Source organism: Pleurodeles waltl, chromosome 9 (assembly GCF_031143425.1).
Source record: "Pleurodeles waltl isolate 20211129_DDA chromosome 9, aPleWal1.hap1.20221129, whole genome shotgun sequence".
Lineage (NCBI taxonomy): Eukaryota > Metazoa > Chordata > Amphibia > Caudata > Salamandridae > Pleurodeles > Pleurodeles waltl.
This window is the reverse complement of record NC_090448.1, coordinates 745423764-745437438: the sequence shown is the minus strand read 5'-3', so window position 1 is coordinate 745437438 and position 13675 is coordinate 745423764.

Sequence of the window (13675 nt, the reverse complement as noted above, 5' to 3'; positions counted from 1 at the left end):
AAAAACCTCTAAAAACAGGCAGGTGGAGGACACAGCCACATCGCGCAGGGCTATCACACAGCAAGGTACCTCGCATTATTCGGGGGGGGATTGAAACGCGCAGATAGGGGACATCAGTCACACAGCACTCTCAGTCTGCGCCGCCAGGTATTCATTCAAAGGGCTCCAAATATCTTTGGGACGGTATCTCTCTGGCATGAGTTCCCAGTATACTAACAGCTGGTCATGGCAGAAAGCCGCATCTCGTAACCAATCCGATCTGCGGGGGGCTCTCCCTCGGCCCCAGCACATTGCTACTCTTCGCTTAGCCAGCAGCATGAGTAGGCCCACTAAACGTCTATGCGGGCCATGCACCTCGTCCATATATCCCAACAGCGCTATCTTAGGAGAGAGGGGTATCTCCTCCTCTGTCATTTCAACAATCGACCGTCTTATCTCCTCCCAGAACTTATACACTTCCGCACACTCCCATGCCAGGTGAAAGAAGCCCGCGTCCGGAGCTCCGCAGCGGGCGCAGCGTGTGTCCGCTAGCAGTCCCATGGAATGTAGTTTCCGAGGCGTATAATATATTCGGTGCAGAAACTTGAAGTGCAGCAAGCGCAGTCTATAATTCAGGGACAATATCCTCATATGAGCACAGCAGCTGCACCACATCGCTTCCGGTATGGGCTCCCCCACATCTCTCTCTCCCATGCAACCCGAGCGGGTACCACAAGGCCGCCCCCCTGCTCCTGCACAGCATTATACAGCTTTGTTATCAACTTTGAGGGGGATCTCGCGCTACAGAGTGCCTCCAAAGCCCGAAACTCGGAGGGAGCATCCAGCTCTTCAAAAAAACGATCCCGCAACAAAGCGCGGACACGGAGAGCACAAAAGCGCTGCATCGGGGTGCCATCACAGTTCGAGAGTGCACCAGGGACATCCAACAGCCGGCCGTCCACCACCCAGTCTCCCAGCACCAGCAAGTCAGCGTCTCGTAGAAACCCGCGCACCCCTCCATCCAGAAACATCTGGGCATCCGCCACCGCCATAACAGGCAGCGATGGAGCAAAGGGAGCCGACATCCCAGCCCGCCGCATCAACTCTCTCCATGCTCCCGCAGTGCAGGAGACCGTATCTATTCCTCTAGAACGGGGGAGAACCCGTCCGCCGAGCGCGCATACCAAGCCGTCATGCCAGACAGAATCACTCTCCGGTGCAAGGTGTGGCATATAACGGGTCGGATTCAGCCAATAGTACGCAAAATGTGCCTGTGCACAGTGATAATATAACTCCAGGTCTGGGGCTGCCAATCCGCCTCGCTCAAATGGCAGCGTCAATTTCTCCCAGGCGATGCGGGGCTGACGCCCCGCCCACGCCAGCCGTACAAGCGCAGATCTCAGGCACCGGAAATAAGCCTTAGTGAGTGGCAGGGGAAGATTCACACATAAATACAAAAATTTAGGGAGTACCACCATCTTAGCAATAGCAATGCGACCAGTCAGCGAAAGGGGCAGAGCTCTCCAGACCTCCACCTTTTCCTCTAGCCATGTCAGCGCTGTCCCGTAATTAGCAAGCCGAAGTGTTTCCGCGTCGCGGCACATGTGTATGCCTAGATAACGTACTGGCCCATCTGCCCAAACCAAAGGGTATCGCGAATCGAATCTCTCTACACTAGGGGTTAGTGGCAGGATCATTGATTTCGACCAATTAATAGTGACCCCAGAAAAGTTCCCAAAGCGAACAATTTCATCTAGTAAGATATCTAGATTTTGCCCGGGATTGCGCACATATATCGCGATATCATCTGCATATAAAGATATCAAGACAGGACATTGCCGGAATTGTAGGCCGCTATTACTATATTTCTGTCGCAGTCCTGCCGCCAGAGGCTCCATAGCAGCCGCAAAAAGAAGCGGAGACAGCGGGCAGCCCTGTCGCGTTCCCCGCGAGACCAGGAATGGGGCTGATATACCCCCGTTAAGGCGCAACCTGGCAGTAGGCAGAGTGTACCGCAACCTGATCCAATTCACAAAACGCGCGCTGAGACCCACTCGGTTCAGAAGCGCAAACATATATTCCCAGGCCAGAGAATCAAAGGCCTTAGCCGCATCAAGAAACACTGAAGCCACATCATCGCCTGTCTCTAGTGATCCCAGCACCGCAAAGAAAGTGCGCAAATTATGGCTCGTGGATCTCCCGGGAATAAAGCCCGATTGATCTGGAAGCACCATTCTAGAGAGTAGTGGCTGTAGTCGGGTCGCTATCATTTTTGCAAGAATCTTATTGTCAATGTTTATCATGGAGAGTGGACGATACGAATCGCATCGCGTCGGGTCCTTCCCAGGCTTTAAAATAGTTATTATTAAAGCCTCCCGGAGGGAGGTCGGAAGCGACCCCGTCGCCAGAGACTCCTCATACACCTCCAGCAAATAGGGGGCAAGGATGTCCCCATATTCTTTATAAAAGGCAGGGGTCAAACCATCGGTGCCCGGAGACTTATCCCCAGGTAGACTTTGGATCGCCGCCACCACCTCCTCCACTGTGAACGGCATATCCAAATACATCCTATGTGCCTCTTCGAACCATACTAACGCAATGCTCTCAAAATACTCCTTCATATCTGCCTCCCTAAGTCCCACCGGAGGCGCGTATAGCTGCAAGAAGAATTTAGTAAATACTTGCATCATGCCTCCCATTCCAGTCACCCTGCCTCCCTCAGCATCTAACACCTCAGTGACGTAGTTGCTGGCCCAGGGGCTGCGCAATAATCCCGCTAGTGTCCTCCCGGCTCTCTCGCCCTCGCCATACCTGCGAGCCCGCGCATGTCTCCCAAGGAAGCAAACCTCTCGAAGAGAGGCCTCCTCATACAGTGACACCTCGCGCCTGATTTCGGCAAGCACCTCGTTTGACCATGTCGCCTCTAAGCGCCGTTCCAGGTCCTCAAGCCTCCTTTCGATATCAGCCATCTCCCGTCTTAAAGCTTTCACTATCCCATGCTGCTTTGCTAGACACACCCCACGGATAACTACTTTAAATGCTTCCCATACCGTGCCAGGGGAGTCCACAGACCCTCGGTTCTCCTAAAAAAATAACCGAATAGCCTCCCGTACCTCCGCACGGAAGGTATCGTTCCGGAGAGCACCGCTGGGCAGCCGCCACATCACCATCGGTTGTAGCTCACTAGGTATCGCCAGGTCTAACAACACCGGTGAGTGGTCTGACAGCGTACAGGGAGATGGTCTATTGCTCTAGTACAGGCCTCCACATCTCTAGTGCCCAGCCACCGATCAATACGGGACCAGCTACTATGAACGTAATTCAGGCAGGTACCCTCCCGCACTCCTGTATGTCTCTGCATCCACAGATCTACCAGCGCGCCGCTATCCATTACTGCTGTCAATGACCTTGCTGCAGAAACATGTTGCATCCTGGCCGCACTCTCCCGGTCCAGCCACGCATCTAGAACAACATTAAAATCACCGCCCCAGATCACAGCCCCAGCTCCCAGCGACTCTACTTGGTGCCATACCTCCAGGAAAAACTCCGGGTCATCCACATTTGGCCCATATACTGCCACTAGCCGGCAAGCCCTGTCTAACAACACTCCACTCAGTATTACGTATCTACCATTGGGGTCAGCAATAATTTCGCGCGTGCGCCACTGCAGTCCCTTACGGATAATGATTGCAACCCCACGAGCGTAGCTAGAGTATGCCGAATGGTGAGCCTCCCCAACCCAGCCAGCCTTCAGCCTACCAACTGTCGATGCCAGCAGATGCGTTTCTTGGACCATACAAATGTCAATGCCATGACGCTTAACATAAGCCATCACCAGCCGGGCTTTCCGATTATCATTAAGTCCCCGCACATTCCATGTCAAGCATCTCACAGCAGAAGAAACATCATCCCCCATCCAGAACCACAGTCATGCAACTCTGCACATGGACACAGCCCTCCACCTGCCAAAAACTTAACAAAAAAGGAACCAGGAACATTTCCCAATTCGCCCCCTCCTCCCCCCTCCCACCCAGGCCCCCCAATCGGACCCTCATAGTGTCCCATCCAACCATCCCTAAAGCCCAAACTGCAGGCGTGCAACAGAAAAAAAAACGGAATCATCCGTGGGGCAGAAGCCTGCCATACAACTCTCCACCCAGATGGTCTAGGGGAGAGGGGCCACGGGCAAGCAGCAGCTACACATCAGGGGCAGATCTCGGAGCGGACCCACACGCCCCCGCAGCCTCAGAGGTAACGGAGTCCCGAACCTAGCACTTAATCATTGTCACTGAGAGAGGCGTCTTCGGGGCTCCCCCCCCCCCGGCGTCCCCGTCCCCCGCTGCTTAGATAATCGTCTTACGAACTTATTCGCCTGCTTTGGATCCGAGAAATACAGCACTTTGCCTTCATGTCGCACCCTCAATTTAGCTGGGTATAACAGAGCAAATCCGATTCCAGCCTGGCTGAGCAAACGCTTTATCGGTAGAAAAGCCCGCCTCTGAGCTTGTACACCTGGGGTGTAATCGGGAAAGAAGTTAATTTCGGTGTTTTTATACATTAGAGGACTTTTCTCCCTAGCTAACCTGAGCACAGTATCTCTGTCCCTATAATTCAATAGTCGTGCAATGATTGGGCGTGGGGGAGTGCCAGGCGGGGGGCGAGGGCCCAAGGATCGATGTGCCCTCTCAATCACCAACAGCCGAGAGAGCTCGCCAGCGAACAGCTCTTGTAACATGGTCTCGACGAAGTCCTCCATGCGTCCCATATCTGTTGCCTCCGGCAGCCCCACGATGCGGATGTTATTACGTCGGGACCGGGCCGCCAGGTCCTCATTCTTGTTTCGTATCACCTCCAGGAGACGTTCCATCTGTGCAATCTGTTCTCTATCGCCACTGCGAGCATCCTCTATCTCAGATGTGCGAGTCTCCAGAGTCTCAAACCTAGCATCGTGGTCATCTACCTGGGCTCTGATGCGGTCAAGCCGCTCCGATACATGATCCAGCTTAGCGTCTATCCCCGCCAAGCTGGTCTTGAGTTCCATAAACATGGATCTCACAGACATCTCTGGAGACTCCTCCTCGGCGCCTGCATCTCCAGACCGGGAGGCGGAAGGGGCGCCGCGTTTTTCTCCTCCAGAGAAGGAGAGTTTAGCCTGTCGCTTATCTGCCTTGCCCATCTTGCAGTATTACACGTATAGTGCAACTAGCACGGACCAAATGTACCTATCCAAGATAGCAAGTCTCTGTCCCCAAAAAATCACCTGGTCAGTTGCTTCATTTACCTCACCAGGCTACCAGGCGGCCCCGGGGGGCACCTGGCGATCACCTCCTCTCCCAAGTCAATCCGTTTCCATGTATGGGTTCCATAATCTCCACCAGCAGCAGGGGGGCTCGACACAACACAGGGGGGGGTGGGGGGGAGGGGGTCAGCCAGCCACCAGATTACAAAACCAGGATACTTAAGCTCCACGAGCCAGGAGGGACCTCAGGAGCACAGCGCCGTACCAGCCAGGGCCTCCGACCCCCGATCCAATCCCAATCCGCCCCTTACCTGGTTCTGTGCTACTAGCACAGTGCAGGGTTCCAGAAGCGATCCGCAGGGCACCAGAAAAGTTTGTGTGCAGGCAGCCGGGGCGATATCAGAGACCACCAGGCGGATCCCTCAGCAGGCCCCGAATTCAGGCCCTCTCCTCCGCCAGTCACAGCGCTCTCAGTAAGCGCTTATTATCAACCGGGCCCCGCTCTCTCCTGCCGGGGCCCGGGGATCTGAAAGCTCGGAGGGAAACTCCAGCCGGGGGTCGGGAGCGGCCCACGAGGTCGGGCCCCCAGCCGCCACACGCACCAGGATCCAATCAGCAAGAAAAAGGGGGAGGGGGGGAGCCGCGGTGCGACACGACCGCTGATCAGGCTCCCCCGAAGTCCCTCGCGCTCCCGTCCTCTCTCCCCTCGACTGGGGGGGGCGGCCGCAGCCTCCCCTCTCTCCGCGCACACCGCGGGAGCCGGCACGCGCAGCAGACCGCCGGCGCCAGGCCCCTCGGCACTCCTCCGCCCCCCGGGTGCCAGCAGCAGCCAAACCCGGCTCAAACAGCGTCGTCAGAGTCCCTGGGGGGAAGCCCCAGGGGCCCGCTCCTTCACCGCCGCCCGTAGGATAGATTATGTCGGATAAATTGCCCGGCCCCGGCAGAGCCTCACAGAGTGACGGCCATCTTGCCCGGTGGCCAACCCCCCCCCCCCTAAAACACAAACTTGACATGGCACACTGCCTGTGTCCCCTGTCCACAATTCACTGCATTTACAATGGGTAAGGCACCCATCTGGCAGGCCTTACAGCCCTAAGGCAGGGTGTTCCTTGTTATATGTGAGGGCATAGCTGCATGAGCAATATGCCCCCACTGTGTCCTTGGCAAACCTGGGACATAGTGAGTGAACAGAGCAGCCATTTTAATACATGTGGTGGACACTGGTCAACACGAGTTTCCCAGCTACATGATGGCCATTCTGAATTCTGGGTTTATTTGGTATCAAACAACTCAGAATGATAAATCCAAACTGGTGTCAGTATTGGATTTATCTCTAAATGTACCCAGGTGTCACCTTAGACGTGCCCCTTGCAAAAGCTAACTATGCTGGCATGGCTGCTGACGGGTTCTATCCAGCTGTCACCTCCAGATAGCCAATATACAAACCTTGGGTGAGAGCCCTGCCACTCCGGTTTGTAACACATTGCCCTTCCTGGGTGGAGGAGCTAACACACCTTCCCTTACGAATGTGCACTGTCCTTGCGATGAGCCTCAAATGGCTTACCAGCCTTGAAACTCGACCCCCAAGCCTGCTGCTAGCAGCAGCTGGCATCCCCCTTTGCAAACCTACACTTTTGGTGATAGCAAGGGCAGAAAACCTAACAAAGGGTGGGAGGAGTGGCCTCACCTGGCATGCACTCCCCCTAAGGTGTTGTCTGCGAGGTGCAACCTGTACTTCATTTTCCTCCATCCTGGATGGAACAAAAATAGCCAATTAGGTTTAGGGCAGTGAGCTTTCCCAAAGGAAATGGTCACTATAGTGAGTGAAGTCACCCAAAGGTAAGTGTCTCATTGGACACTACCAGGCTCCCCCTAAAACACCCACTAAATTCAGTATTTAGAGGGCATCCCTGGACCAAGAAATTAGATTTGAAAGGACAAAGAAGACTAGCCCCACGAAGAACCAAGGCACAAGAACTGTGGACCTGCTGCACAAGAAAAAGGTGCCAAACCATGCCTGCTGCACCCAGGACCCAACAATCGCTGCTGCGGAGGAGCTGGACTCTGGACTGACCTCAAGAAAACCAGAGGACCTCCAGGCTTCACAAATTGCCCAGGATCTCCCTTCTGAGTGGAGGTAACACTCTGCAACCAACAAGGAACCAGCAACCCAATGAGGGTCACTTCACTGGCCGGCTGATATCTCCTGAACCAGAAGTTGCAGCCATACCCAACAACACACGGACTACCACCTGGATAAACCCTGCAAGTGTGCCAAGTTTGGTGGCACTGTGTCCCCTGGTGGCTGGACCATACCAATACCCTGGGTACTGGTCAGCTGATGTCAGACAATAAGAAAACAAGCTCCCCCAGAGCTGAAAAAGGATCAGGAGGAAGCTCCAGTCAAAGGACTTCAGGTACACCCCAGAACTCCTGCCAGAGTGCCCCGTTGTCCTGTAAGCAGCCCTCAAAGAGACTTACATCCAGCTCCAAAGGAATCCACTGCGCACAGCTCCTGTATCAACAACTTACTCTGCACCCGGTTGCCCAGTGCCCTGCAACGAGGAACCAGCTGTGCCTCGAGGGTCCCACACCCCTTGAAACATCGATTTCCCCATGGGGACTCCAAGGAACCATCTTTAAATCTGCAAGAACCACCATTTTCCAAGTGGTCCCCATGAGTTGCCCTGCACCTGCTCCAAGAGACTTTTCAACCCTGCCCTGGCTGGTACCAAGAGCCGCCAGAGCCTCTCCAGCTGGAACCTGGTAACACAACTGTGTGATTTTATATGCATTTTTAAAAGTCACTGCTTACTGATTCCTATGGTGCGTAATTACGCACAGAAAGACTGCATTTATTAAAACTTCACAAATTCTTAACTTAAAAAGTACTTAACCAATTTTGATAATCGTGGTCTTAAAATTTATATGGAAATCTGAAGTATTTTTATAAATTGGTCTCCAGTTATTCCTTCGAATGTGTGAGATGCATTATTGATCCAGTGAGTACAACAAATGCTTTGCACCTCTCCAAGATTAGCCAAACTGCTCGACCAAGCTACCTCAAAAATTAGAGCATTAGATGATCTATATTTTATGACTCTGGAAGCCAATGTGTGGTTGCCTGGACACCCAGCACAGTGTCCCTAGTTTTGCACACTACATAGGGGGCCAGCCTCCTACAGTAGGGCCCACCTACACTTATTTGTGAGCACCAGCACTTATTTTTCCTCATCAGACTTTGACCCAGAGCCGGAGAGAGAAAAACAAAAAAGTGGAAAAGAAGAGTAAGAGAAATAGGTAAAAACAGTGATAATTGGAGAAAACATGGACAAAATAAAATGTGTAGGAGTGAATTTGAAGGAACAAGGAGTATCTGCCATGAATTAAAAATGCATGTGGTTGAATGAAGCCTATACAGCCTTGGTGTTTGGAATCATGACCTTCTGCAGTGCAAGCTGCTGCTTCTTAGAAAACGTTTAGGTTGTCATTGATCATTCTACAATTTAACCATGGTACAAATCTATTTTTCTGCTAGATTGCTTGCATTTTGCTAAATGTGTTATGTTTGCTGCCTTGAAATATGGATAATATTGGAAAAGTTGAATTTGAGAGGCACAATGACACATTCATATGTACGAATGAAACTGCATCACTATTACAGAATTCACCCATCATGAACTCTCCATCAACCCCGACTCAGAAATACATGGTCAGGCAAACCCTGAGAGCTATGTCTGAGGCTACTGATTGACAGGTCACAGATGTGGTGGCAGGTAACCAGAAAACAAACATGCGAACAGGAAACTCAGATCAATCCCACAGATATGCGCAGTGACACCATAATGGTCCAACACAATTGGCCCCAAAAACACACACACATGCCCAGAGAGGTGTGCGTGTTCCCAAAACACTATAAAGTCAGATGCCACATCATGTTAGGAACACTCAGCCAATCAAAATACAGGACGACCAGTAACACGCAGCGATAACGCGTCCCTCAGGCTGGACACTGAACACATTACCCACTGGCCCTAATTATGTCCATGCAGGGTCGAGGCCCACATGCATTTGTTATCAGGGACGTTATTTATGACTCCAAGACAGAAGCCCAAATTCTTTGCCTAAAAAGGAATGCTGAAATTGTTTTATGGTGCCCAGAGAAACACCGCTCAGGTGGAGTGTACTTTGAGACAGTCCTCAGACCCTGTTTCAGTAACTGTTCTCCTGGGCCTTGATTAAGTGTTTAATTAAACCAACTGTTCCTGTATTGCCAAATGCCTTTTGTCTTTTGTTTTTTCAAGGTTTTTCCACATTAAAGCAACATTTTGGCAAGCCAACCAGGAGTTGATTGGTACGTCGGACCCGACTGCAGCTGAACGAAGGGGACCCCGCCCAGACGGATTCACGTTTGCGCAACAAGGAAAGTAAGCAGATGCCGCAATTGATTGGAAGTTCTGCTGAATTCCTTTCTGAAGCAGCTGTTAAAGGGTAAGAAACTACATCAGAACCTTAATCCCAGCATTTGGTGTATGACAATCAGGAAGAATTCTAAAAATAGAACCTGAGAGCCTTGCCACTGACAGAAATCTGGCATGTTCCCTATTATATGTGTCCGAACTGGGCAGTCACAAGGCGGCCTCAGAGGCATTCCCGCAGAAATCACCTTTTTTCAATAGTCAGCACACTAGGAATGGTGAATATTGTTTCTTGCTTGTACCGCTGGGGGTGACACAGATGATACGCTTGTCCCCTGGGTGTAATACACGGTTGAGGCTTCACCGTTTGGATCTCTGGGCATGACACAGATGGTGCACTTGGGCCCTGGGAGTGATATAGGGCAGGCACCTTCATAAGTGAGAGGTGTTATTCGCTTGGACCACTGGGCATGGCACAGATGGTACGCATGGGCCCTGGCTGTGATATAGGGCTGGCACCTCAATCTTGAGAGGTGTTGTTAGCTTGGACCGCTGGGCGTGCACAGATCGGATGCTTGTCTCCTGGATGTGATACACAGTTTGAGGCCTCGCCACTTGGACTGCTGGGCGTAACACAGATGGGACCCATGGGTGATATAGGGCCGGCACCTCAATCTTATTTTTGTAGTTTAAAAGGGTTTCTACTGGTTTCTTAACAGTTTTGGTATCTGAAAGACGTAAGAGGTGTTGTTTACTTGGACCGCTGGGCGTTACACAAATGGTACGCCTGACCCCTGGGTGTGATATAGGGTGTGATTTGGACGTTAGGTTTGGATTTAGATCTGGGAGATTGTTGGCCAAGAAGGGCCTGTGGTTGTCGAGTTATTCCTTTTCTCCACATCAATTGTTATTATATTTTTCCTGGAGCCGATATTCACAGACTATCAGGCTCACTTAGTCCTGTGTACCATGCAGAGCTTCCCCTGGTCACAGGATAGCATTCGCTAGGAGCAGGCTAAGGTATTTTTGACAAAGTCATAATTTTTCCTCTATCAGTTTTTTTTATTATATTTGAAAATTGATGTATCTTTGATGTTGTGGTGCTGGTAAATTAATGCAACTATATTTTGTCTTGAGTATTGTGCTTGTGGATGACTCAATGTGCTATGTGAAAGAGTTGCTGTTTCTCATAATTGCTATTAATACCAAAGTAAAGTTTGCTATTTGATGCCAAATTTCATGACGTTTGAATTAACAATTGCATTTTTTTTAGGTTGTGACCCTTCAAATGCATTGCTATTTGTGTTTGTGAAATGTTCATGTTGATGCATCTGTAAATAATGCTGAGCTCATAGTAAAGTAGTTAGAACTAACAATCCCTATGTAAATATTAGCCCACAACCACAGTAGAAATGAAGGTTCCCTAAAAACAGAAAAGCTAGAGGTATCTGTCTCCTAAAAACTGTCCAACTTATCATGGAGTCCCCACTAAAACACATGCAAACCAGGTTCCCCACACAGGCTAAAAAACATAACAAGTTTTGCCATGAATGGTATCCATATACTAAGCGCACGTGTTTCCCTAGCCAAAGGAGAGGACTTTTGATACTAACATAATCAAAGAGATGAGGACACACATATGGACCAAGTACATAGGTTAAAAGAAGGACACAAGTAAAGCACTATTAGAACTATGGGCCATCTTCGAGGAGGCCCAGACTGATAATCTTATTCCACAGTCAGCAAGCAAGGTCCAGGCACGACCATGTAACAGGCTAGCTGGTCCAGGCAATCGCAGCAACACTCCAGTCCAGCGTTAGAGCCCACCGAAGTACCACCCCGTCCGTCATTTTCAGCCAATCGAACCCCAGTGCCAATGGAGAACATGCACTTCCCTGGTTCCGGTGAAGACACTCGAGTGACAGAGAGATTTATAGCAGTTCTTGACAGTGACACAACTAGCAGGAGTGAGGATAGGAATCCCAGTCCTCTGGGAACCGAGGACGATGAGGGAGCCACAGCGTTTGCTCAGGTAGCCGAAGAAACAACAGAAAGTGAGCTTGAGGGCAATTCCCGACCAGGAAGAACAGTGCATAGCTCAGAACAAAGGAAGGAACCAAGGTGTGATTTAGAGGAAAGGCATGAGCTAAGTAAGGGGAGAGAGAGAACTCGCAACCTGAAAGCACAAAGAGAAAGTACAGCGGTGCACCCTATACCTGAAGAGAGCAATTGTAGGTACAGAGCACAGTTCGGGCAAGACTACAAGGCAGAATTAGTGGACAGGTTTTTGACTGGGATCGGCGCCTCACCAGATCGCCAACATAGGAGAGGGGCTGACCACAAAAAAGAAGACCGAGGTACCCTGGTGCAAACTCAACTCTGAAGCAAGAGAACCAAGATTGCACCTTTGTTTGTGCATGAGGGGAATTGTGATGGATACGTCTGCTGCTCCTTCTGAGTGCGCAGGACAGACAAACTGACCCCCAACAGAGATAGTGGCTCGAGAGGAAAGCGAGATCTTTGGGCAACCATTTTGTCACCTGCAAGCCTGCTGAACCAAGGGGAGAAACTAGTAAGACATACTAAGCTGGAGGAGGGATCCTTCGAACCAGAGGACACGGCATTGTGGAAGAGTGCATCTGACATGAAGGGGGAGATCCCAAGTGGAACTTTCCCTAGATGCAAGATTGTCTAAGAAGATGGGAATGCTATGTTAGGGAGAAACCAGTGGAGCTACCCAAAGCTAAAATGTGCCCACTACTGCTAAAGGGCATGTCACAGACCATCTATGTGCCGTTGGCTCAGATGGATAAAGAAGGGCTAAGGATCACATTGCCACCATTGTTAGATGGGGCGGGTAAACAGATCTCATGTTTTGAGAAAAGCACCACAGGAATAAACCTAGTGATATTCCTAGGTGAAGTGAAAGTCTGCTAAGTAGTCTTATCAGAGAGCAGACTAATACAGTATTCACATGAGCCCGCATCTTAGCAATCATGCTGACGAACACCGAGCAGGACAGGGCCATATTCAGTTCAAACAGGCACCAAATATGGATGGCCCTGAGGGAAATGTTCTCTGACTGCCCAGATTTAAGAGGGTTAATGGAAGAAACTATTAAACCTAGGGGGAACATAATCGATTTTTAGGATAGGATGAGATAATAATGGGGACAAGAGACACGACAGCCGTTGGCCGATATGGGCTCCTAGGTCGCATTCTTTTACAATATCTTTAAAAAGGGGCTGTTCACCAAAATACAAAGCAGATTGGACAGCTTAGTGGGGATAGCACCAAACCCTGGCGTAAGATACAAGCTCAAATATTACTCTATCACAAAAAGAAACAGGAAAAGGACAGGGTAAGACAGGAGCAAGCCCAGAGTGACCCTGCTAAGTTGGTCCAACACAAATTGAAAAAGACTGCCCTTGAGGGGGCTGCGTTGGCTGCAATTGTGCAAATGGCACCAGTTCTGAAGGGAGCTCCACCACAAAACCCTAGAGGGTTCCAACCCAGCTACAATGGTGGAAACCGCATGGAGACAAGTCAGTAGAAAGGGTTCAGCAGTACAACCAGCCACCCTAGTTCATTACCATAATTTGGGCAAATATCCGTTGAATTTGTGGCCTTGCACTGACTCTCCCTGTGGCGATATTTTGCCTCCTCCTTTCCCTCAAAGTTTTCCAAGCAACCAAAGCCTGCTCGCCGGGTCATGCCCCTCAAGAATAATGAAAGAAGCATGTTGCCGGTTAGCAGTTCCTAGCCACAGCCCGAAACCACAGGTCCAAATATCCTGGTTGTGGTCCAAGGGAGAGGGGGATGCCAGGAAAAGGGAGTCCCAAAAGATCCATCACAGCTCAGAGCAAGAATAGAACACAGAAATATGCTCACCCACATATCAGGCCTAGCAGTCAGCCAACACTTAAGACTTTACACACACCGTCTGGAGGAAGCAATAGCCCCAGTCTCGGACACCACAATATCAGAGGCACATGGGGGCTACGGAACAACTCTCAGGCCCCCTCCGATTAACAACAAC